This window comes from Dipodomys spectabilis, unplaced genomic scaffold (genome assembly GCF_019054845.1).
Source record: "Dipodomys spectabilis isolate Male_0828 unplaced genomic scaffold, ASM1905484v1 ptg000009l, whole genome shotgun sequence".
Classification (NCBI taxonomy): domain Eukaryota; kingdom Metazoa; phylum Chordata; class Mammalia; order Rodentia; family Heteromyidae; genus Dipodomys; species Dipodomys spectabilis.
Window position 1 is genome coordinate 9,331,551 of NW_024870686.1, and position 27,177 is coordinate 9,358,727.

General features: G+C 35.7%; 1 protein-coding gene across 1 annotated transcript in view; it reads right to left on the bottom strand.

The window, feature by feature from the left end:
* The window catches only part of LOC122125126 (rho GTPase-activating protein 7-like), a 179,943-nt gene that overhangs the window by 85 nt on the left and 152,681 nt on the right, over positions 1-27,177 (bottom strand). The window lies entirely within an intron of this gene.

Here is a 27,177-nt window from a genome sequence, read left to right on the forward strand (position 1 = left end):
AAAAAAAAAGGAAAGAAGAAAATTATGGTCTTATTAGAAGAAACATTAAAAGAAACATTGTGGTGGTGAAAAGCAAATAGATCCTGATGATGAAAAGATTAGCATCGTGGCATGAAGGCATTTCATGTGGCTGCAATAGTTAGGCAGCATTTTGTAAGCATAGACGACAGACTTACCTAAACTACATCCATATTGTCTAAAAGACATTGGCAGTGAAGTTAACACTGTGTCAAGTGGCATATTTCTCCTAATTTTGGAAGGCTGAAAAAATAAGTTATCTGTTCTGTTTCTGTGCATCTCTGTCCTGCTGCTTATTTTCAGTGTGCATTTACATCTCAAGGATCAGACTTTTCCCCTATAAAGAAAGGATAATCACATGGCTGCTGACAGAAATAAATGGAGTCTCCTATAAAGCATGTGGCGTCTTCATGGTAAAGCTAACTGTCCTTACCATTTACATCTAGGGGCATTGACTAAATGGGTTAATTTACTTATATAAAGGGTTAAAAGTTCCACTTTGCCACTGTTATTACCATCACTAATTTCAAAAAAGGCATCAGAATGAGATGTTTCAAAAAAACTTCAAAGTGTGTCTAGTGCTATTCTTTAAAGATACCCTGAAACAAATTATGGAATTTTTATTTCTATATGAAGTGAAGCTATCCATAGAGACATTAACTTGTAGTGGACATTTGTATAATCTTAGGATTTATACAAAATTCTACCCATAGGTACAGACATATAGATATATCCTTATCTATATGTATATATAGATTTATATGTATCTCTATCTTTCTTTCTATCTATCTATCTACCTATCTATATGTACATACATAGGTCTGATAGTGATGCCTTCCCCCAGTTTTAAGAACAAAATCTACAGAGTCAGGGCAAGAAAAGAAAAGAAGCGTGCCTAAGTGGGTGACTGTGAATGTGTATATATGGGTATATGAGTATATATGTGCATGAGTGTGCATATGTTTGAGAGAGAAGTGCGTGATGTTGTGTGTGTATATGCATGTGTGTGTGTGTGTGTGAGAGAGAGAGAGAGAGAGAGAGAGAGAGAGAGAAAGAGGGGAGAGAGCTCACTCTAAGCACATTAATACTGTGGATTAAATACTTAAGAAAATAGCGTCTATTTTCATTTCCCAAAACTTGGAATATTCAGGTGCTTATACTTTTACAAGATGATTACTGCTAAGATGATCACCCTTAGAATTTAAGGAGTTAGGAGATTGATGTAATTTTAAAAATAAGGTAAATAAAGATGACCCAATGGATAAAATGTACAGGAGGGATTTGTTCTAGAATGACTAATCTAAACTAAAAGATTGTTACATAATCTCAGTCCATATCTAGTTGTTCAGCACTTGCTCTTTGGGTGTGAACATCAACTCTACATCCTATATGGAAGTTGTATCCGTGTCACTTTATTAAATGTCAATGTGGAAGATCAGGTTTAAAGAGCAAGCATTGAATAGTTGGCACAGACTTCCAGCATCTAGACCTTCTAAACCATCTAGAACTTCTCTGATTCAATATAATGGGAACGCTATTGCTCCTCTTATAAAAAACTATTGTATAGTTTTGGTGATATTTGTTACTATGTATCTCTTTTAAAGAGTATTTTAAAGTGGAATTAAATATATTTATTGCTAAATAATTAAGTCTGTCTAAATATTGCTAAATATTAAGTCTATCTCTCAAATTTATCTTTGATCAAAAGTTTTAAACTGGTTTCTGTTTGGGGAAAAAGTAAACAGATCACAAAATCGTTAAGAATTACTTTCAGGCCAGGCACAGATGACTCATGTCTGTAATCCTAACTACTTCAGCAGGCTGAGATCTGAGGGCAGCAGTTCAAAGCTAGCCTGGGCAGGAAAGTCTGTGAGACTCTTAACTCAAATTAACCACAAAAAAACCCAGAAGTTGAGCTGTGGCTCAAGTGATAGAGTGCTAGCATTGAACAAAAAAGCCTACGGGCGGCACTTAGGTCCTGAGTTCAAGCCCTGGGACTGGCACAAAGAAAAAAAGAGAGAAAAGAAAAATCACTTTCAATGATGGACAAAGTTAAGGTAGATGATAGGAAATTAAAGATTGTTCATGCAGGAAGTTCTTCACACAATTTAAACTCAGTGCTTTGTAAATATAACACACAGTTTTAAACTTTTGTCTGCCTAAATTCACTCAGTCCTCACAACAATCCTGGAAACTCCTGGAAATTACTGTCATTTTTACATAGTCACACAGCCAGTAATGGAAGCCAAGATACACCCACTGGTGTGTTGACTTCTGAGTTTACACTGATCCGAGCGCCCTGGAATGAAGGAGGAAACTGGTTTGAAGGGATTCCATGACAAGACATTGACTCGGATAACAAAATATTTATGCATAAATATTTGTTTCAGACAGTTAGAAATTGTGTAAGTCATCTCTGACTTCCTTTAACATCATGTTCCAAATTACAAGTTGACTATTAATGAAGACAGGCCTTTTACATATAATATATGATTATAAAAATAATTTTATATATGATTATAAAAATACCCTAGCATTTATATTATTTGGTAAAAATGTGATCAGTGAGTTGGGTTATGAAGCAAAAATAAAATATTTTAGCTTTCATATACCCAATGCCAATATTTCACAATTGCTTTATGATGGCACTGCGTTCTGTACAAGTCTTTGTACTATGGAATCTCACTTCCATTCAGTAATGGAATAATATTCTGTGGTGAAAAGATAGTCAAAGTTTATTGTGCTTAGGATTTTTTTAAATGTCTTTTTTTATAGTAAGACAACATAGATCATTCCTACCCTAGAGATGACCCCCTTTCAGTCTGTTGTTCCTCATACTTTCCAAAAAGTAAAATAAAAAATAAAGACGACGTAGTACAAACAGCTAGCTAGCTCCTGGATGATTTTATTTGAAAGTAAATTATTTCTCTAGAAAATGATTTATGAATAAATTGATCACATTTGTCAAATTTTCCAGGAAGGAATGGTACTAAAGCAAGTAGAAACTGCTGATGTTTAATTTTCAGTTAATTAGAAAGATTTGTTGATTCTTAATTACAGGCCCTCACATTATCCTAATTACAAAACCCTTAGGTAAGTATTTTTGTGAGATTCACAATCTAGTTCACACAGTTACATGAGAGGACAAAGGACAGTTCTGTGGCCTGGATTTGCTTGATCATTTCTTAAGTGGCCTTTGGAGAAAGGAGTAAGTAGTAGATAATAGGAACAATTCAAATGGAAATGAAGTAGCTCTCCATTAGAAAGACACTTCCCATGCAAGTCATTTGTCCACATCAATATTAAGAAGGTGTCTATCTAATATTTGGAATTAGCATACTAACTGCATGTTTACAGGTATAGTTTAAATAGTAAGTCTCATTGCGTATGAGAAAACTCCCACAGAACGCATATTTTTGAATTTGTTAGGGGCTTTGGCTAATAGCTGCCATATGTTTCACTTGAACTGCATCCTCAGGAAGTGATTTAACATTTCTGGCAATAAAGCAATTAAATAGGACTTTCCTGCTGGCCATATGGGTTTGCTGTAACTTCATATTTTCTTCTCTTGTTTCTCAATGGAACAAAGGGAAGTCTACTAATAACTTCCAAATGAGAGGAGAAAAAAATCATTCATAGACACTTGCTATTCTTTTCTGTGATAATCAAATGATACAACCATTTCTACCCCTTCCAAGCACACCTAACCTATCAACCATAGATTTTTTTCTTGAAGTTTATCTGTCCAAGTCTTTTACATGAAGTTTTAACAATTCCTCATAAAGAAAAACCTTTAGTAAAAGAGGAGGAAGCAATTTGCTTTCTCTTAATGAGGTCTCTTGAAGCTGTGTGTGGGAGCTGAGCCTATGTGAATGTCTGTGTTTTGGGCAATGAAATATGGTTGGGGAAATGCTGACTTTGACATGACTTGTAAGATGTTATAGACATGTGTTGATGCTTTTGATCTGCTGCTTAGGAGGCTTTCTGCACTTTCAGGAGGAACTTGACCTGACACCTTTGAGGAATTTACAGCAACCACACAAAAGCTTCTAACATAAATAGCAGCATAAGTAAGAGGTGTAATATCAGAATCCACTTTAGTGAAAATGACATTTGACACATTCTAACATACCCAATTTATTCTCTATGACTTTAGGTTAAAAAGACCTGACTTTTCTTCTATAGTATTTTTTTTTATTAATAACCTTTTTTCCTCATTTGTATAAAATATTTTCCTTTTATTTCTTTGGCATTAGCACAGTAGATTGCCACTACCAGGAAGGCCATTTGAAGATCAGTCTCTTAAGAGAATGTAGAGCTATGATAGACTAAAGATTGTATTTTTCTCATTTTTTAAATGAAGAAAAATTTTGGTACTATGTACTGTCCTTGAAGCCACAGCTCCACTTTTGTTTTTTTGGGTTTTTTTTTTTTTTTGGGTGGTTAACTAGAGATGAGAATCTGAAGAACTTTCCTGCCTGATCTGGCTTTGAACCACAATCCTCAGATCTCAGCCTCCTGAGTAGCCAAGATCACAGGCCATAGCCACTTGAATTTGGCTCCTCTACTTATCTTTAAAAAATGTTTTAATTCAAAGAAGAATTAGCAAGAGTATACTTTATTCCTTTTACTTTAAGACATTAACTTTGTTCTGGCATTCTCAATACCATATATATTTATATGTGTAAATTAGATACCATGTTTATGTTTTGTATATTTTTATTTATGCTCTTAAAAAGCTGAATGCTAAAACATTTCACTCATATCCATCTTGGTTATATTAATTATCATCAATTATCTTCAAGAAACCTAAAGCTATTTTCATAATCCTATACCTGTATGTTGATTGTATTATCAAAAATCTACTGATATTCTCATAGTTTCAAAATATACAACTTACAAATCTTTGATAGACCAGAGTTTCTAATAGACTCTCAGAATGCATACTAATATATGAAAATAGTAAAAAGAATAAAGATTAAAACTACTTAAATGATATACACATATATCACAATGATATACACATTATGACAAACTGTAACTTTGTTCAGTGAACTGGAATTTATTCTTATCAAATATTGCTTCATGTAAGTGGGTTCTTGGCTGGGACCCAGGAATATTTTTGTTGTAGACATTCATGGTGGTAGTAGTCACTGACAAATTTGATGTGAAATATATATCTATGTGTTCAGAAACAATAATGTCCATGATCTTGGAATAAGTCACAATATAGATTTTATTCTGCTGGAATGTGAAAGTTTTCTAATGTTTCCTGGTCTAATGAAGTTTATCACTTGAGTCCTGAGAGTAGACAGAATCTACTACAGTGACTGGAATCTAAGAAAGAAAGAAAGAAAGAAAAAAAGAAAGAAAGAAAAGAAAGAAAGAAAAGAAAGAAAAACAAACAAAGAAAGAAAAACAAAGAAAGAAAGAAAGAAAGGTAGGAACTGAAAAAAAAACTCCATAAGAACTTCCTGAAATGAGAATACTAATCAAATAATGACAAAACAATTGGTATTTTAAAAATTGTGGCTAGTTACTAACATTGAGATCTTTTACAATGCTCACTTCTTTGAACATAGATGCCTGAGTAGATTCCTGTCTTTGTTACCATTGCTAATCTATATAATATATGCAGTTATGATTATATTATTATATATGCATATTATACATGTATATTTCATAAAATATTTTATATTAATGAATTTAATTAATTAATAATTAATAAATATATTAACACATAATATAAATTTATTAGCTATATTAATATTAATACATATAGAATATAATATAATATGTATATATTAGATGTTGTTTATAAAATAATACACCATTATATTAATATATTACATATAGATACTATATAATATATACATATTATATGTATTATTAATCACTAAAATATTGATGGCCTCTAACATGTAAGGAAATGATGGGTAATTTTGAGATGAACGTATGTTGGGGCCTTCCAGTTAATTGCTTTTGGTAGTAGGATATGTATTCTAGGATTTATCTCTTCAGCTCCCAAGGTATGGACTCCAACTCAATTTCCACTCAATAATGAATAGGAAAGTCTTAAGAACTACTGATGTATCCTGAATGCCAATCTTAGTACCAGAAAATTCCATCGCAAAATGGACAATGCATTCTGAGTCTTCTGTGATATGTAATTTAAGGCACGGACATATTTTCAACTTAGGATAATGGTTAAAAGGGTTACAATCACAAAAAATAAGGAAGATGAGATTAAAAATAACAGTAAGCCACATTGGTAATAAGCAAAGACAGGAGGATTGCTACTTTGGAAGTAAGAAAATAATGTCCAGATTGAATACAATTTGCACACTAAGCATAAAAGTAAAGACTATATAGACAGGGCATGGTTAAACGGAATTTACACATGATTTTCACAGCAAATAAGATTTTGACTTCATCACTAAGTAAACATTTTACAGAATGTATTTTCAACAAATATTTATACAAATCTGGGTAGAATATAGGAAATGAGAGGGAAGAAAGTGTATTAGAATCCAAAGAGGAGAAGCTAAGGTGAAATGACCACATACCAGATCCCTGAGGCACTAACCGCCATGTTTTTCTGGGTATATGGAGGGAGAGTGAGAAGAGATGGCCTGGATTAAAGGTGATGGGATGAGCCCCAAAGAGGGAGAGTATAGCAATTCCTTTATTACAGGTGATTTTACCTTCTAAAGTTTCAGTTACCCAAAGTTGACCATAGTATAAAATATTAAATGGAAAATTCCAGAAATAAGAGATTCATGAGTTTATGTTAGGGACCGTGCTGGGTAGGAGTGAAATCCTGTGCCATCTTTATCCATACCAACTCATCCCACCTATGATGTGAGCGGCCCCATTGCCCAGTGTATACATATGCACCCTATCTGGCTGTTCCAGCTATCAGCTGTGTCACACTTGCCTTTAAAAGCAACCCTTACCCTATGTAATGTTGCTTCCAAGGTACCAATAGTGCTTCTGGCAATTTGAATGTGCCATTCATGCTTTCTCTAACCGAAAGGGTGAATGCTCTCAATTTAAGGAAAAGAAATCTATGTGAGGCAGCTCAAGTTTACCATAAGAATGTATTATATGCTTAAGAAAGTTCTCCAATCTATTGTTAGTTTTTCTTTCCTTTCTATGTCTACTTTTCCAATTAATATATTATGCTGTCATAAGAATATATATATATATCTATATATATATAAACCTATTTACATATAATTTCCATGGTTTGAGGACTCCAATGACAGGTCTTGGAACATAGCCCCTTCAGATAAAGGAGGACTAATGTATTAAAAAAAGACTTTTTTTTTTGGTGTCAGTCCTATGGCTTGAACTCATGGCTTGGTCACTGTTCCTGAGTTTTGTGCTCAAAACTAGTGCTCTACCACTTGGGCTTCAGTTCTACTTCTGGCGTTTTAATGGTTAATTAGAAATAAGAATCTTATGGACTTTTCTGCCTACTCTGGCTTCAAACCATGAAGCTCAGATCTCAGCCTCCTGGCTGATTATAGGCATGAGCCACTGGAATCCAGGTTAAAAAAAAAGACTTTGAATCAGGATCTGCATTTACAAGGGCAGGAAGAACTTGAGAATGGAAGGAATATCGCCCCTTCCCACACACTCTCCCAGTTTTTCCCACCCATCCCCACTCACAAGTTGTATGGTTCATTTTGAACATAGAGTCCAGTGAGTACCACTGCTGCATTTGTTCATTTTTTCTTGCTCCATTTCTGTGTCCTTCCTAACCCTCCCAAAGATTGATAAATGAACAAACAAGAGAAGAACAAAATAAAACACAAACAGCAACAGATTAAAAATCTCTTGTTCTCATTTCCTGGAGTTCGTTTCCATACATATTATTTTGTATGATCAGATGCAGGTAGCATTTTGTTTTTGTGTTCCTCTCCTAAGAGTATCCTCCTTTGGTCTCACTGTGTATAAATGCCTAGAGTCTTGTATAATTTATCATATCCCCATGTATTTTAGGCCTAGCTTCTGCATGTGAGAGAAAATATGGTGTTTTTTCTTTCAGAACTTGGCATAGCTCAGTTAACAGGATTTGGTGTAGGTCCACCATGTGATACTCTTGCTAAGCAAGTGTACTACCACATAAGCCATGCCCTCAGCTAAATTTCTATTATTGTTTAAAATAAGAAACACCTTTACTTCAAAATTAGTTATTTATAACCTCTCCTGGAAACGATTCACACTGAATTCACATAAATCCAAGTGAGAGAGGTGACCCATATTAAGCTTCTTTTACAGGACTTCAGTAAAAATACAACAATTACCATTAAGTCTATTTTTAATTCCTATAAATATTTCTTTAGTATTTGGGTCAAAATTTCATTAATAAGTGATGCTTTTTCATGATTCTCTACTGAATGAGTCTTGAGAACTAGTAAATTAAAGACATATGGAGTAGGCCAGAAAAATTGCTATTCAAATGCATATTGAACATGTACTTTGGTTTCAAGAACTGTAATAAAATTTACTTTTTATAAAGATGGAAATCAAAATTGTTTTTATTAAGTGTTTTTATTTATTTATCAAACCATTTAAGATATTGACTGCTATTTTGACTCATAACATTGGTTGAATAGCCTTGATGGTTTTAGTCTTGAAACATATCTATATCCATATTACTAAAATAAACAAATGATCTTCTTACTTGTTTTAGGGCTGTGTTTGAAACCTTTCTGCTCTACTTAATATGCAAGCACATTGAGATAAGACCTACAGTGTTTTAACCTATTTTTATCCCTAGTAAACTTTATTTGGTTGGATACAATTACAACATTGAATTTTAATATAAGCATAGATTTTATATGCATCTGGTATTTTAATACATAATTAGACCCAGTTTAAGAATTTGATGGGGTGGGGCAATCCTGGGTTTTGAACACGGAACCTTGAGCTTGAAAGGCAGGTACTCTACTACCTGACCCAGGCTGCCAGCCATCTTTCTGTTTTACATTCATGATTTTCAAGGTGGCCTCTCCCTTTATGCCCAGGCCAACCTGGGCTGCAATCCTAGTTATGCTTCCCTGAGTTATTGAAGATAACAGCCATTAATTATGTAGGAGTCTCATGAAATTTTATGCTTAGCCTGGTCTTGAACCACAATCCCCCAGTCTCTACTTCCTAAGTAACTCGGATTACTGGCTTGAGCTACTGCACTGAGCATTAATTTAGTATTGATACTGAGAATGAAGAGACTACACATCAAGTGTAAAAACCCAAATAGGCTTAAATATTTTAGACCACAGTTTTCTTAAGATTATCTTTTATATACATCTACTGAGCTATGATCAAACTAAAATTTATCTTATTCCTTAGTAAGTTAGGTGTTTTAAAGCTTTTTTAGTGGTAGTTTAAGATTCAAATAATTAACTTATCCCTAATATAAAGAATAACAATTTTTTGCTAAAATTAGATAACATTTTCTTTTGTGGTAAATCAAGTGGGAAAAAAACAACAACATTGAACTGTTCATTCTTTACTGTTCTAATTCTCTTTCATTATTTCTGACAATGAAGCCTTATGCTTTGGTTGATAGCCATCTTTTACTAATTTATAATGATTGAGCTACATTTATCGTTAAATGAAAACAGGGACTATGTATAGCATAGTAAGATTTGCTTCCTACCCTTAAGAAGCAGAGTTTTTAACAAATACTGATATGAGTATACATAGTCAGTCATGTTTATTCATAACATATGCAGTAATATATATATATATATACATATATATATATATATATATATAGAGAGAGAGAGAGAGAGAGAGAGAGAGAAAACAAGCAATACAGCAGAATGGATACCTTATTGTTCTTGGGTATTTACTTATACTGTTTTAGTTCGTTCTCATAGTCAACCTACAAGTCTTATATGTCATTTTAGTAGGCATTTCATTAAATGGTGATAGTATTTGAAAAACATTTCTCCAGAGCCATGCTAGGTAAATCTATCTGGAGAGTTGTCTTTATGTCCTGTGAGATAGCTAGTATATCTTGATATCTTAATATCTGTAATGTTTTAGATGAGTTATAAACATACAGAAGATGCCATTAAGTATAATAGGGGTAGATCTATGAATCAAGAGTAGTTAATGCAGATTTTGACTAATAGGCTGGATATTTTTTCTTTGAAACATCTCAGGTTGACCCATTGTAACAATGAGATGTACAAGACACTATGTTGAAAATGAACTTTACAGCTTTGTGGGTGGAGGAGTTGGGGAGGTGAGGAGGGAAGGGATGGTAGGGGAAAAACAAAGAAGGGAGTAACAGTGCTCGTATGAATGGACTCTTTACCTTATTCATGAAACAGTAACCCCTCTATACAGTATCTTTACAATAAAAATATATATTAAAAATCTTGCTTTACAGTGAAATCTAGTCATATTTACTGTTTGAAAATTTATTAATGCTGTGGCTCATTTCTAACAAGGCAATTCTCAGAAATACCTCTAAAAACAAGTTCAAGATTTTTCTTAGCGGTATCACTGATGATTAGGCAAAGGACATGTTCCTTAACATTCTTCAAGAGTAATGGCAGACATAACGGCAGACATGATGACTTTATCCCAGCTACTCTGGTGATTGAGGTAGGATAATTGAGAAAGACAGACCCAGAAAAACTACAAGACCCTATCTGAAAACTATGAGTGAATGAACTGGTAGTGTATAGCTCAAGTGGTAAGTGCTTGCCTACCAACCATGAAATAAAAGATTTAAAAAATATTCTTAACTTTATCAGTATAACATAGGTTTATTTTCCTTTTCTTTTTCTTTCTTTTTTTTGGGGGGGGGGTCAGGTTGTGGGGCCTGAACTCTGGGCCTGGGTGCTGTCCCTCAGCTCTTCAGCTCAAGGCTAGCACTCTACCACTTGAGCCACAGCGCCACTTCTGGCTTTTTTCTTTTTTTGCTTATGTGGTGCTGAGGAATTGAACCCAGGGCCTCATGCATGTAAGGCAAGCGCTCTTCCACTGAGCCACCTCCCCAGCCGACCCTTTTCTTTTTCTATGTTAATATTTAAGTGAGCCCTTAACACACCAACTATAAATTATATACTTTTGCTTATGAAATGAAAGTAGAAGGTTATTATTATTATTATAATGGTTTTAGATTATATTCTTTGTATACTATATACATGTATAGTCTTCACTAAACTTAAAAATTCAGAATTTAAAGCAATCAAAATACAACTGCAATTGTGTTTTCCTTAGGGAATATCAAAGGTGTTTTGTTGGTGGGTGTAGTGTGTTTTTATTTTTAGGATGAATATTGTAACATGAAGTACCTTTGACAATACTATGGTGATGATCCCTTGCTTTCTCTCAGATAATCCAAATAATGGGTTGACTTGTTTAAATACAGTACTAAGGAATAGTTTGAATTTCTTGGAGTTATACAGGGACATAAATTAACCATATAGAAAACAGAGATATAACAAAAACATTCAGAATGAGGATTCTGAAAGACAAAATTTCTTTGTAGAAGTCTTCAACTGACGGCAGTTACTCTCTGAAACAATTGAGGAGAAAGGAAATAAGACCAAGACAAATTTCACAAGTTGCTCAATGCTGAGTTTCTTGTTGGTGTGGTTTGTTTAGAGCTCTGGGAATCTGGGATGGAGGCAGAAATGAGGGTCATGAGCTTTTGCTTTTCAAATCAGAGCCAGGCTGTGAGGAAGTTGTTGGAAGGCTTCATATATGGCAAGAAGGCATAGTGTAATGCATTGATGTTTTTCTCTTGCTTCCCATAATCATAGTAAATTGTGAAATAAAACTACAACCGTTCTTAAACACTTAAACATGTTTTGGGACAATACTTCTGTGCACACACAGAGAAAAATCTCAGAGGGCCATGAAGTTGTTTACCACATAAAAGGGGGCTGAGGAGTGGGTGGTTTCTGAAGCTTCATCATAAGGTGGAGACATAAACGAAGCAGGCTGTCAGAGAATCTTTCTTAGTAAACAATTAATCTTTCATATGAAGACAAACAGCTGCTGAAAGTTTTGGAAAATGCTGGAGACATTTAGGAGTTTATGAAAAAAGAACTTTTGACACTATCATGGGTGAAAACTGAGACTGAAAATTTTTCATGACAAGTGGATACTAAAAGGAAAGAATGTTTTCTTGCATTCCCCTTTAAAATAAGTAGTGCCTTATATTTCTTACAAATTAAAGTAAAAAATGGCTCTAGCAACCGATTATTTGATACATCCGAAGACAGGATTACATGGAAAAAGGAAGGTTAAAAAAAAATTATGAAATACAGGATCTGAGAAAAGGAAACCACTGACTGAGAACCTGAGAAACATTTGATAGCAAGAAGATTCAGCTTTTTACTTCACAATGACTTGCAATGTTTTTTTTTTTTTTTTAAATTTAATTTAATTTTATTTGTGAACATACTGTACAGAGGAGTTACAGTTACATGGGCAGGATAATGCGTACATTTCTTACCAAGCATTGCAGCCTCCTCCTTTGTTTACCCTTCACATCCCTTCCCAGCCTCCCCCCTCCCCCCCCAATCCCAATCCTTCTCCTTCCCCCCTTTCCCCCCTTCCACCCCCCCCCCCCCCACCAACGTTGTAAAGCTCGTTTTGGACTTGCAATGTTTTAAAGCAGGCCTCTACATATCAGCTGACTTCTACTCACGAGTTTGTGACATGCACAGAACATTTCAGAAAAGTAGAGGAGTCCCCTTTATCTGGGGCTTTGTTTACCATGGCTTTCAATTACCAGTGGTCAACTTCTATTTGAAAGTATTAAATGGAAAAATCCCAGCAAGAAGCAGTTGATAAATTCTAGACAATTGTGTTCTGCATTGAGCAACACGAACTCTTACACCTCCTGCTTCAACCTATATAGGAGCAGGACTCATCATCTTTGCCCAGTGTGTCCACTTTGTATCCCTAACCAGACATTGGTCATTTATAAGCAAATGTATTCCTGTGTATGAGTGTGGGGTACTATCTGAGGTTTCCAGTATCAACTAGGAGAGGGATTTCTTAGACTATCTCCTTTCCATACAATATAGCGGCTATTACACATTTGACCATGCATATAATATTTCCTCACCCCAACTGGAGCCAATTAATTAATTAGACAAGCAACCATGGGTTCTGATATCTCTTCTCCATTGGGATTACCAAGAGAGCCTGCTAATTATCTTAAGTAACAAATTATCTTCAATAACAAAATGATAGAACTGGGGTTCTTCGGCTTTTCCATTCTGGAAGTGGTTCTTAAAATGTCATATTCATTATAATCCCTCAACTCCCAGGATTTTCTGATTCCATGATCCAGTTGGCGTATCCTAGAGCTTAAGAATTTATATCTTCTACAAATTTTCAAGTGGTGGTAGTGCTATTGCTCTGAACAAGAACTCATAGGTCTGGTTTGATTAAGTGCTATGAAATAAGGTGGTGCAGATGGTTTTGTGATCACCCAGGAAAAACAGAGACAGCTAGCTTGTAATAGTAGGTAATATAGAGCAGGCATTGAAGAATGATGGCAGCAAATGAGATCTGACCAAAGACCGTTGTCAAGGCTAATATTCAAAACTGCTCTACTTAAAAGAAATGTAATTTTATTTTACTGATGTTTTGAACCCTTACTGTTAAGCATCAATCATTTTCTACTTCTTACCATGCTTTCTCTATCATACAATCACCATACAAACTGTACACTGTGACAGGCATCAGGGTATTCATTTTGAATAAGGGTTGATACAACTCTGCCATGGAACTCACAGTACAGTGATAAAGACAATATTAAACGAATCATCCAACAAATAACCAATATTGTGGACGGTGCTAAAAGGAAAAGTTCAACAAGGGTGACCTCACCTAGCTTTCCTCGCAAGTTGGTTAATCTAACACCTAGAAATTAACTAGGTGAAATATGGATGGAAGAGTGTTACATAGAGTGGGGCTCATTTCAAGAAGCTCAAGGCGAGGCGTCTTGGCTTCTTTGGAACACAAAACTAGAATGGTGGGGCTGGAGTAAAAGAATACAGAAAGGATGGATGTAGATAGGAAAAGAGAAGACACTTCTGATATGAGATGGACAGTCAATAGAGTCAGTGGTGAGAGGTGAGAAGGAAGATGCGGTCACTTGGTCTAGCAATATGGAAGCGGCTGAAAAATTCAGCAAGAGGAGAGGAAGAAATGTGGTGAGCAAGTTGAAGAGTGAGTAGGAGGGAGGCAGTGAAGATATTTATTCACTTTGTCCTTGTTGCAGAAATCGGTCCATCTAATTCATTCTATGAACCAATATTAAGGGAAGAAAATTCATCTCTGGAAAAATAGGAAGGAACAAGTTTCTGCCTCATGATTAGGGGAGATAAACCAAACATCATCTCCTCATGTTCTCTCTCCAGAGTGATTATTCAAACAAACAATTGTGGGTCTGGATTTGTGACTGTTGCTAGTATCACAGAAGTTCCCTAATTTTTTTTTTAATTTCAAGATATACAGCCAGAGGAAATGATACTCTTGGTACAATGAATGGAAGAATGTTAGAATGCATCCCGTTGTTGGTTCAAGCCTATGTGGTAATGGAATCCCTAGTCTTCCCTAGATGGGTTCAACCTATCTCTATTTCAACCTATGATTCTATTCATATCTAGTTCTGTTTTCCCCCATAAAAATTATGGCTCATTTTTGGGGAGGGTAAGGGAGAGCACAGGAATGGAGGCACAAAGGGTGAATAAATGCAGCAGTGTTACTCACTAGACACGATGTTGAAAATGAACTGTACAACTTGAGGAGAGGAGTCAAGAGGGAAAAACTGGTAGAAAAGGAAGAAAGAAGTGATACTGTTCAAAAAGAAATGTACTCATTACTTGACTTATGTAACTGTAACCCCTCTGTACATCATTTTTACAATAACAATAAACAGTAAGTATATAAAAATAACACAAAAATATACTGAAAAACAAAATATATTTAAAAACAATAGAAATGTTAAAATATTAAAATATGACTCAAAGGACCTAGAAGAAAGGACTTTTAGAAAGGATCATTTTTCTACCCATATTTTGGGGTGACTTTGTTTTAGGGGTATATGTTGATGTCTGATCTGATCTATGACTAGAAATACTTCCATTACCTGCATAGATTTATCTGATATGCTGCTAATATCTTTTTATATTATAACTTTTTATATATATAACTATAATTTTATGTTTTATTTTCCCAAACTAGACTCCAACATCGTTAAGGACAGAAGCTTTGTATGTATTTTCTCTTTCCTATAGAAATGTACTATCATTCATGTGGAAAGTAATGTTTATTGACTGATAATTACACAGACATGTGAAATATAGATTTAATGTCCAGGTATTAAATGGGAACATGGATTTGTTGCCCAAAGTCTTTAAGATGTGACAGATTTTTTTTTTGCCAATTGCTATACTAGAAGAACTCAGCAAAACTTGATAGAAGAAAACTTTTCCCAACTATGTATATATATTTTTGATTGATGATCATATACTGAATTCAAGATCATGAAATTTTCACTGACCACAGAAGTCTACCTCAAATTCATTAAATCTGTGATTTTTTTTGTGGGGGGGTTGTAAGGCTTGAACTCAGGGCCTAAATGCTATCCCTGAGCTTCTTTGTGCTCAAGGCTGGTACTCTACCACTTAAGCCACAGTGCTACTTCCATTTTTTGAGTGGTTGATAGCAGATAAGAGTCTCATGGACTTTTGTGCCTGAGGTGGCTTTGAACCTCAGGTCTGCTCAGATCTCATCCTCCTGAGTAGCTAGGATTACAGGTATGAATCACCAATGCCTGGGTGTGTTTCTTTTAAGACAATGTGTTCTATCAGCTCGGAGCAAATGTTAATTATACAAAATATTAATTAAATATTCATAATTAATTATATTGTAGGTTAATTACCGACATGGGCCAGCAGGTTTTAAACTGTTAATTGCTAATGTGGGTAATTCCTGTGCTGTGGCTCTCAATGGTCTACATCAGTTTGGAGGCTATAGATTATGGGTGTGAAATAGAAAACACTCAGAGGGAAGGTATGACAGGATTGTCTAGTCATGTGATAGGATCATATGCAGATTTTATACTGTTATTCCTACAACTTGTGTTTTCATTTTTGTCTTGCTTGCTTACCTAACTTCAGGACTCTCATGGCACTCTGGGAAGAACACAATGATTAAAAATGCCTTCCCTCTCAAGAGGAATGCTATGAGGTTGGAAGCAAGTTTGCCTATAGGTAGGGTTTTCTCCTTCTAAAAAATGTTTACACACTTGGGGCTGGGAAGGTGGCTCAGTGGTAGAGTGCTTGCCTTGAATGCATGAGGCCCTGGGTTCGATTCCTCAGCACTACATAAGCAAAAAGAAAAAAAAAGCCGGAAGTGGTGCTGTGGCTCAAGTGGTAGAGCACTAGCCTTGAGCTGAAGAGCTGAGGGACAGCACCCAGGCCCAGAGTTCAGGCCCCATGACCAGACCCCAAAAAAATTTTAAAAATTGTTTACACACTTGAAATTAGGTTTATAAAGCATCATAAATAGGCACAAAATTAAATAAGGTGACAATGTCCAAAAAGAAACATACTCTTTACTGACAAACAACGGGGACAGCTCTGTACATCACCTTTATAATAATAACAATAAACTTTCATGAAAAGGAATAATAAAGATCAGGCAAAGAATATGTCCAAAAAAAGTTTAAAATCAGTATCAAAGCTGGGTGTTGGTGGCTTATGCCTATAATCCTAGATACTCAGGAGGCTGAGATCTTAGCATCATGGTTCAAAGCCCGCCCAGGCAGGAAAGTCCCTGGAAAGTTCTTAACTTCGATAAAGTACTCAGAACAAGCTGGAAGTGGCGCTGTGGCTCAAGTGGTACAGTGCTACCCTTGAGCACAAAGATGCTCAGGTCCCGAGTTCAAGCCAGTAAAAAACAGTCAGCATCAAGAATATCTAAGCCAAGAGGAGAAATGTTTGTTCATTCATTTATGATTTGCTTGGAGCTATGTCCCCCTGGGCCCAGAATTTGCCTCACTTCTTAGTAAACAGATTCTCTAATTGGTGAGAGAAATTATCTGGATTGATGCTTTATAAGTAAGACTGAAGTCTAATTTAATCTTAAACTTTTGTCCTATGTTAAACAAGAATGGCCACCTTGGGTTTTCTTTTTTTTTAATTTTTATTTATTTTTTATTGTGAAAATACTGTACAGAGGGGTTACAATTACATGGGCAAGATAATGAGTGCATTTCTTATCAAGCATTGTAGCCTCCTCCTTTGTTTCCCCTTCCCACCCCTTCCCAGCCTCCCCGCCCCTCCCCCCCCCCAATCCACCGAGGGTTTTCTATTGCATGATTCTCTCCAAAAGCAGAGTGAGTGATCCTGAGGTGACATGGAAATCTGATCAGGGCAAAGCCTGGCATTTGATTCCTTATGTCTTTTAAATGATGGACAGGTTTTGCTCTTAGCTTTAAGTATTTATAAACAAAAGAGGATGAATCAAATGACATTTGCATCTCTGGTCGACCCAAATTCTGAAATACAGTTTTGAATAAAGATGAGGTTTACAGGTCTGCCTGGTGATCCAGATACTGAGGCCATGCACCCTGAACTCAAGTATATAGAGAACAAATTCTAAGCTAAAGATTATTTCAGTAAGTTTGGCACGTTGAAAGTCAACATTCCAGAAGAGGCTGAGAATGAAAATCTTCAAAGCTGACAATTGGTTTTTATGAAAATACATATCATTTTGTTCACATAGCAGTTGTTAAAATAGCACTTGCTATGGAGAATCAAGAAGGAGAAACAAAAAAGAAGCCACGTGTTGTGTTGCATACGTGTTATGTCAACAGTGAAGAGGCTGAGGCAGGAGGACGTAAAATCAAGGCAGCCTAGGCTACATAGAAAGTTCCTATCTAAAATAAAACAAAACAGAGAACACAAAACAAAACAAAGTTCAAAAGCCACTTAATCTCAGTAGTTGTTTAAAAGGAAAAATGAAAATGAGGTGGTATTCTGCTCATCCTATACTGTTTTAAAATTTAAATTCTACTTTTCCCCCTTTGGTGAGTGGGGGAGTGCTTTAGCCATGGAATGTACAATCCTGTCCATGCTAAATAGACTTTCTATCAATGAAGGTGGAAATCTCTTGTGTAATTAAGGAACAATACAGATAGATCCATCAAAAGAAACTCTGAAGTTTACCTCAACACTGAGACTCAAGATGTTTCATATTATAGGTAAAAATACAGTTTATCTTGTGAAATTTCTGACTCCAGAAGCCTAATGATTTTTACACACCAGGGGACTACGGTCTCCTGGCACGATGCCTTTGCTGCTTGTCTTCCGTGGCTCTGGTGTTAGCTGTTCCACACCTCACTCCTCCCTGCAAATGTGCTTCTGGACCTCACAGGTTGAGGATGGAGCCACAGTCCAATGTGCACAACTTGTGAGCACGAAGATGCCAACCATGTTAAGCTGACTTAGCGATCATAAAACAATGACTTATAAAACTGATGAATTAGCTTCAACATTTTTACTGACCTCTAAATCACATAAAGTCTAGTCATATAGAACAGAATGTCCAGTGCATTCATTTTTTACTCTTTGCTTGTTGCTACTTTAAAAAAAACAACTTATTCCAACCATTTTTGAAAATCACAATAAAGTAGATGAGCATATTTTCTTGTCCTATGTAGAGAGAATGAACACAAGGCGATCTTTCCTTAGAGACTTTGGCCCTTGTACTGCCTCCAGCCCTAAATCATCTGAGCTGCACTCTAACCTCCTAGTTTCAAACAATATACCTGAAGTTGGAGAATAAGCTTCCTGGAAGTTGCTAGAAACACTAAATACATACGGCAAGCTAATTTCTTGGTTTTGCCTTTTTCCTGAAAAGCAAATTATAGGTTGCTTGATTGACCCATCAATTAACCCAGCTTAGTTCATATTTTAAGGTAGTTGTTTGGAACAATAAATTTAAAAGCAATGTATGCTCTATTTTTTCTGAGTTTATGTTGAAATGAATGTGTAACAGTGATTCTTGGATTCTGAAATACTCTGCCTTGAAGCTTCTTTCTTTTTTTGTGTGTGCTAGTACTGGGGCTTGAACTCAGGGCCTATGCACTTTCCCTGCTTAAGGCTAGTGCTCTTCCACTTCTGGCTTTTTTGGTACTTAATTGGAGATAAGTCTTATGGATTTTTCCTGTTATAGTATTTTTCATAAAGCACTTGTCACTACTTCTTATACAACTTCAAAAAATATGTCCCTTGTGTCCTTATTATCATATGCATGAGTAAATTCTTTTCAGCATCTTTTTTCCACCAACATTATTTTTCTTTGTGATGTATAATATAATGAACATCACAAAGATAACTCAGGGTGGGAGTCTGAGCTGTTGTGGAAAAATAACTGTTCGGTTTGCAACTGAAGTGTTCATACATGCCTTTATTTAGAATATATCAGATGAAGTTTACAACAGCTTAAATTAAATGAGAAGCACTAAAAGGCTCAGAGTGACTCCTCCTCCTTTGATCAGATTCTTCTTCAAATGTGTTCATGTTAAATGTCTCATAGTAGGAAATTTACAATGAAAGTTCACAACAAATCAGTTAGACACAGAATATTTCTAAGAGTCTTCCTTGTGTGCCAAACACTATTCAAGTACTGTGAAAACAGTGAACAGACCTCCTAACGCCCCTTGTCTCATGAAGCTTATTTTCCAGTAGCAGTGTTAACCACATGGAAATAAATCAGTTAGTGTCATTTTTGGATGCTGGTTAGGAAGGTGATCGACTAAAGCCATATGGTGGAGTATGAGAGGGTTTGGAGAATGGTTGGGAGAAGGCTTTGACAGGAAAATAATGGAAGGCAGGCTCTCTTGCATTTGCAGCAGTTGCATTGTGACCAATGTCAGGAGGAGACTACATTGTACACAGGCTGAGAAACAGTGGGAGCAGTAAACTAGGAGCTCTTAGGATAAATAAAGGAATCAGATATGTCCCTGGTCCAGAGACAAGAACACAGCCACTGTGCAGAATGAAAGGGACAGGAGGAGGATAGAGGGAGAAGAGGGCAGCAGCACAGACAAGACTGCATGTGGAAACCTTTGGAAGAATGGGAAGCAGCTGGGAGGTTTTAAGTGGGCAGGATGTCTCACTGATTAAAAGATTACTGTGCACAGAAAGTAGAATGTGGGGGCAGGAGAGGAGGAGGGGGCAGGAGGTCATCTGGAATATTGGAGAACAACTATCAGTCCAGTCTAGTTTGTGGTAGACCAACATCAATCATCTGGCCAGGGACAAGGAAAAGGGAATATGTCAGGTGATGTTTTGCAAGCAGTGTGAGCAGAAGGTACTGATACATGGATTGGAAGGGTCACTGAAAGAAAGAGAAGAGTCAAGGGCTGTTTCAGCCAGATGGACGTGAAATAGTGGCTGAAAATATGAATGTGTGAGAAAGCAACCAGGTCTTCCTTTTCTCATGAGGACTGTGTTAGACTCACTAGTGAAGGTACCAAGTCATAATTGTAGCTATCATTTATGGTGATTACCATGTGATGCTTAACCTTTAATAGAGCTTAGTTTTTCTCACATATCCCTAGCTTCTAAAATGAAGTTGTTTGGATAGGAGATAGTAGAGGTGATTATTCAGACTGAAGGTAGGTTTACAATGATAGAAATTACAATGTAACAATACATTTTCCCATATTGAATAGCATATTTTAATGTTTCAAACTAGGAAAAGCAACAATTGCAGCAGAAGACCTTTTTTTAACCTCTGGGCCTCACTTGTTTTAGGCAAGTGTTTTACCACTTAAGCCACATTCCTTTCCCTTTTTCTGACTTCAATATTTTGGCCCTGGCTGGCCTATCATTCTCCTAGTTGTATTCCCTACATCAGTGAGAAGGACAGAGGGACCCCCCGTTACCCCCAGCCATTGTGCTTTCCCAGTAGCTGGGATAATTGACTTGACCACCATGCCCAACCATTAAAGGAGATGGAGTCTTGTGAAATTTTATGCTGGCTGCAAACTGTCACCTCCTGATCCTTGCCTCCTAAACACTGAAGACTACAAGCTTGCGTCATTCTACCTGGCCAGATTTTCTTAACTTTCAAATTATATAAATTCCTCCCAGCACAAGATTAGCATGTGCCTTACTTTTAAATTTATAGCCACTGAGATATTATGGACATGGACATGGAGTAGTCAAGCAGTTACACTGGCCCTCACAACTATTCTGTGTGTTTTAACATGGGACCTCTTTTGTAGTAGAAAAAGAGCTGGAAAATGAGAAGATTGAGTTAGCTGCCATCTCTGTTACTTACGAGCCTCATGCTTTTGGCTACAACCTCATCTTCTTTAACTGTACATGACAATAACAACAGTACTTTCAAGGTTGTGATGACACTAATATAAAAAAAATAAGTAAGGTGCCAGTGGTTCATGCTTCTATTCCTAGGTACTCAGGAGGCTGAGATCCAAGGATCAAGGTTTGAAGTGAGCCTGTAGCAGAAAAATCTGGGAGACTCTTATTGCCCAATAACCACCCAAAATCTGGAAGTAGAGCTTCGACTCAAGTGGTACTAGCCTTTAGCAATAAAAGCTGAAGGATAGCACTCAAGCCCAGAGTTCAAGGCCCAGGACTGGCAACAAAAGTTTTTTTGTTTTTTTTTTTTTAAATACCAAGGACTATATCATCCAAATATCAACTGATAATGTTATGCAACAAAATCAAGACATTTAGAGTATTGTCAAATTTTCATAATCTGAATACAATTAAGATTTAAACATTACTAAACGGAAGCAAGTGATTTACTAATAGTTAATAGGGATAAAAGGAAAAATACAAATAAAAAAACCAATGGTCTCTGGCCACAGGCAAAGGGAAAAGTGGCTCTTCTTTCCTGATACAGAAATCGAAATTGAATGAAAATATATTAAATACTTACTTAGCAAGGCCTTTATATAAAACTGAATTCTGGTATGTCACAAAACAATTGTTTTTCTAAAATCTAGATCATATAAACTGTTAAATGCCGTCTACATGGCAGAGGACAGAATGTGAATATTATTTACATAAACTTGTATTAGGCATTGGCAATATGATTTCTGAGTTTAAGTAATTTCTGATTCAATTAGATCATTTTCAAATTAAATTACTCTTTCACTTCAGAATAATGAATCACCTAATTTACAATTGAGGGACTCAGTCACAGATATGTAAAATAATTGGTCCAATATTTTCAAAGATCATAATGCAGATTAATAGAATATTCCAGAAGATTTGGATGTTATGATTATTTATATTGGCTTTATTTGATTTCATAATCAAGTTAGCATTAAAAATTGTAAATAGATGGAAAAATAAGAAAGCCAGTTTTGATGCCTGTCCATTTCTTCAGTTTTACTATGTGTATATCAGAGATCTGAGAAGTTGAGACAAAATTAAGGAATTAAGATAGTATACTTGTTATAATATGAACATTTGTAATTGAGCCTATAGAATGCCTTTTCTATCAGCTCTGGAAAAACAAGATTAGAAAGACAACATTGCTAACATTTACAAAAATAGATTCAGAGAAACAAAGGAAAACATGTTAACTTCATTATTGAATTAATAAAGTGTGAGTTCTGTAAAGAAGTTATCTTCATTATTTTGTTTGTTTATTTTTATCAGTACCAAGGCTTGATCTCAGAGCCATACACATTCAATAGGCTTGCTTGTTTATGGCTGGTGCTTTGCCACTTGAGCCATACTTAGAAGATGGGTTTTTGCTTAGACTTTTCTGTCTGAGGTAGCTTGAACCATGATTTGTCAGGTCGCAGCCTCTTGAATAGCTAGGATTACAGGCATGAGTCATTGGCAGCTTAAGTTTGTTATTTGCACTGCTAAGAATATAGATTCTATGAAGATAAATGCTTTCCCCTAATATTAATTATGGTTCATTTATTGTTTCCTCCAATCAACATTGTTCCCCTTCCACATGTTGGAACAGTTCATTGTTATTAGACATATAATATAACCCAGAGAACTTAATTTTAGGTTTTCGTAAAAATTGGGCCAACATACCTTCATGGATGGCTTGGTGGAGAACCTGGACTAAACGTTAGTTTTGCTCTGACAGTTGATTTTATGTTAATCACTTGGACACTGAGATGATAATTTTATCCTATCACAGGCTAATGCACAATAAAAGTGAGATGATGTTTGTTAGAAAGGCTAAAAATTCATGGTTTTGCAAAAAATGTAGTTTTCACAAGAAATAACTGTTAATAATTGGCATTTCATCTGAACTCAGATCCTGAAGTCAAAGGCTGCTGTACTATAAGGTTGTTGATTGATTTTGTTAGGAAAGAATAGAAAGTCATATTGCAGCCTTGGCTATAAAGAAAATTGTCCCCTTTGTACTCAGTCTTATTGCACACTATAAAAATAACTGCATTTGGATGCCAATCAAGCAAATCAATATTTAGTGGGAATTATGCTTCACCACCACCTCCTTTTTGTGAAGATACCAAGGAATAGCCATGATTCCTGACCTTGACTATTCTATTTCATGAACCCCCACACACTAGCAGGTAGTCCCCAAAGGTTTCTTCCATCTATAGGACACCAGAAACCTCAACTTACTCAATTCTTGAAATACTAGGGGAATAATGAATAGCCTTAATCATTTATATGTGAAAGCCAATAGTAGATAATAGTATGAACATTTACACTTTGACCTTCATCATTTCAATTTTTTTTTCTGACAAAATGTTTGTAGGTTAATCGGGCAACTCAACTAACTGATGTTTGTTTGTTTACATTTTTATACTGAAAGTGCTCCATAAAGAATATGTCTATTTGGTAACAGGACCAGGAAATTTCTATATGAGTTGGAGGAGCTCAGTAAATATTTTTAAACAAAAGAGTATGAATCAGTTATTAACCAAGGATAAATCAACTGAACCATTCTCTTGCTTGCCAAATCGTAGTAATCCTAGCTTACTCAGGAAAATGAGATCTGAGAATTGTGGTTCAAAGCCAGTCTGGGCAGGAAAGTCCATGAGACTTTTAGCTCTAATTAATCACCAGAAAAACAGGAAGTGACACTGCGGCTTAAAGTGGTTTTGTGCTAACCCTTAAGCAAAAGAGCTCAGGGACAGTCCTTAGGCCCTGAGTTCAGTCCCCCCTGGCCAATAAGAAAATAGAAAAAAAATTTCCTGTCCAGGCTGGCTTTGAAACACAATGCTTAGCCTCCTGTGTAGCTATGATTGCAGGCATGAGGCACCAACACCTGGCTTTGTTATACATCATTAACACATGTGGAAATGTCACAATCAAACCCCTACTGTACAGTGAAACCTTCTTTCATGCTAATCAATAAATAAAATAATATAAATCCATCAATAAAAAATAATAGCTTTTAAAGTTAGAATTAACTATACAAAGGGATGGATGCTGGATGCACATAGTAAGATATATATAGTATGTGCTGATTATCTTCTAAAGTATTTCCAAAGAACGGGTGATATGATAAGTGATGAGTCATTAGCAGGCAAATAGCAAGTGTTCAAGAATCGTAGCATCAACTTTTTAATTTCCTCATTTCAGTTGGCCATTTTCTCCTTTAAGCGGTGATATAACTAGGAATTACCATCACCACACAATAGAGTACTGTTGAGTATGCTAAGTTGGATGTTGATAGCTACATGCTACTTAGAAAACAAAACAAAACATGATGTTAAGCAAAATGTATCCCAAGATAAGGACACAAGAGATTTTTTTCCTTTGTGGCTTTGTTCTTAATGTACTATGTGATTTTTTTTTTTTTTATTTCTTTTGTATGTTCTTCCCCCATGGTATAACCTGTATTTTCACTGTATTTGATTCTGGTGCCCTGCATCTTGTATATACATTTTTCTAATTTGGGGAAGAGAAGGGAAATAACAAAATGCTGAAATAAGGAGATAGGTTGGTCCATTGTAAGGATGAGACGCTGAGATGTAGAAGACATTATGTTGGAAACAAACGTTACAACTTTGGGGTGGGGAAGGTAGGTGTTGGGGAGGTGGAAAGGGAAGGGAAAAACAAAGGAGGGGGGTAACAATGCTTGATAGGAAATGTACTCATTATGTTACTCATGTAACCATAACCCCTCTATAAGCATCTTTGCAATAAAAAATATGAAAAAAAAACAAAACATACACTTGGTTTCTAGTATGATAAAGAATAGAGATGCTCTGTTATTGTTACTTGTTTTGAAGTGAAGAAATGTTGTTGCTCCTAATCTTTGGAACACTTCTCAAGAATAAGATAATTTCAGATTTAAGTTGAAAAGTTTATTTCTTCAAAACTAAACTGGAAAATGGAAAATACCATAGGTGGTATTTTCTTTAAAATACCATAGGTGGTATTTTCTTTACACAGGGACCCCTAGGTGTTGAAACCTAAAACTGCATGCCAAGTTAAATTCTGCATATGTACATGTTCCCCTTAAGAAAACAGTCTCTAGTTTTTATGAACTGCACAAAGGGACTGTGAGTCCAGATTCTCTTCAGATTTATTAGTATAGGGTTCTCTTGACAAGCGATAAAGAAGTGCTTCTTTTCTGGCTTGGGGTTTGTATTTATTCCTTTCTTCTTTCCTGAATTCATTAATTTAACAATAGTGATTTCAATTTTTAAATACCGACTTGTATCTGATCCTACTTATATTCCCTCCCTCTCCCTCCCTCCCTCCCTCCCTCCCTCCCTCTCTCTCTCTCTCTCTCTCTCTCTCTTTCTCTCTGGTAGGTCCAATGGATATGAGTTTTTCCTCTCCTGTAAAATGATGACTATTTGATTCCTCCAAATATTAGTATGTTAGGAAGGCTATTGTTGCTGTTATTGTCATAAACGTTCCAAGTTTAAAAGTTCTCCCCAACTCAGTATTTTGGTCCCATAAATTCTCTAATCAATCTGTCAAAGATTTACCAAAGTAAAATATTTGTTCTTGCTTCAGAATAGGTTAAAATCCATAACATCTATAGTTATTGGAAAGTTAAACTTTCCTCTGTAGAGACATGAAGTTGTGAGAATTATTCCTGTTTCACATGCAGTGTTGAAATCTATCTGTGTTTTAGGATTTCTCATGGTTCTGACAAAAATCATTGATCGTGTTACTGGTAAATCTACAAATCAATAAAGTATAATATGTACAGGGGTAGATTCCAATGGTGTAACACATTTAAACAATTAATTGTCAGTTTAGCAAAATGAGTACCAGGAAGCTAAAATATGTTTTGTTAGGGGGATGGCTTGCGAGGTGCAGGGAAAATGAATGGAGAGAGGAATGGTGCGTGGAGAGAGTCATCATATTCATGTACATTTGTGAAAAGGAAACCAGGTAACTTGTTTGGGATGGGCAGGGCTGGGATAGATGTTGGTAGAATGACGGCAGGGATGAAACGGATCAAAATGCATAAATTGGCATGTGAATTGAAACCCCTCTGTACAACTACTTAAAGACAATCATTTTTAAAAGTTAGTGATATATCCAGGGTCAAAATAGACACATTGAGATACAGATGGGAGGAAACATCATGCTCGGTGGATTTGAGAAACAATTTTGAACTAAGGACCACTTTTCAGCAAAAGTGCTTGTTTAGGTTTTGTTGCAGTTGTTAAAATAATTTCTCCAACTTATAAGCGCAATACTCTACAAAAGAAACTGCTTAACAGAAGATCAAAAAAAGAAAGAAAGGAAACGAAAAGAGTCCCCTCAAAAATTAGAAAGCTTTCTGTGTGTGTATATATATACATATATATGTGTATATACACAGATATGTGTATATATGTGTTTTATATATATATATATATATATATATATATATATATATATATATATAAATAAAACAGAACCACTGGGAAGTGTATTATCTTCCTCAAAGTTGGGACCTGTCCAAAGGTAGGAATGAAAACAATGGAACTGACATGAAGCTGTCTGAGTCACTCAGCATGTGCCTATGTGCTATACCTGAAACGTTGAAGAGTTCTTGATCACTAGCATGGGATCTCAGAATCACCTGGAGAGCATGTTAAGAACAGGTAATCAGGCCCTATGCATAGTATCTGACTCACTAGGGATGGAACCAGTAACTTTTCAG